This window comes from Anomaloglossus baeobatrachus, chromosome 6 (genome assembly GCF_048569485.1).
Source record: "Anomaloglossus baeobatrachus isolate aAnoBae1 chromosome 6, aAnoBae1.hap1, whole genome shotgun sequence".
Lineage (NCBI taxonomy): Eukaryota > Metazoa > Chordata > Amphibia > Anura > Aromobatidae > Anomaloglossus > Anomaloglossus baeobatrachus.
In genome coordinates, this window is record NC_134358.1 from 548065095 (window position 1) to 548065596 (window position 502).

A 502-nucleotide genomic window follows, 5' to 3' on the forward strand; every position below is an offset into this window, starting at 1 on the left:
GACAGACCTGGAAAGAGACAGACCTGGAAAGAAACAGCTCTGGAAAGAGACAGACGGGGAAAGAGACAGACAGGGAAAGAGACAGACCTGGAAAGAGACAGATCAAGACAGACAGAAAAGAGACAGATGGGGAAAGAGACAGACAGACACACACATAGAGACAGACACAGAGATAGAGAGAGACAGAGAGACACAGAGATGGAGACTGATAGACTGATACAGATAGAAATAGTCAGACAGAGACATAGACACAAACAGACAAGGAAAGAGACAGACAGAGAGACAGACAGCGACACACAGACAGAGACTGGGAGAGGGACAGAGAGACAGTTACTATTCCGGGCAACGCCCGGGTACTACAGCTAGTATATATATATATATATATATATATATATATATATATATATATATGTGTGTATATATATATATATATATATATATATATATATATCTAGTTGTACTTTTGAATGACACCATACTGCATACAGTGCTGGAAAATGTA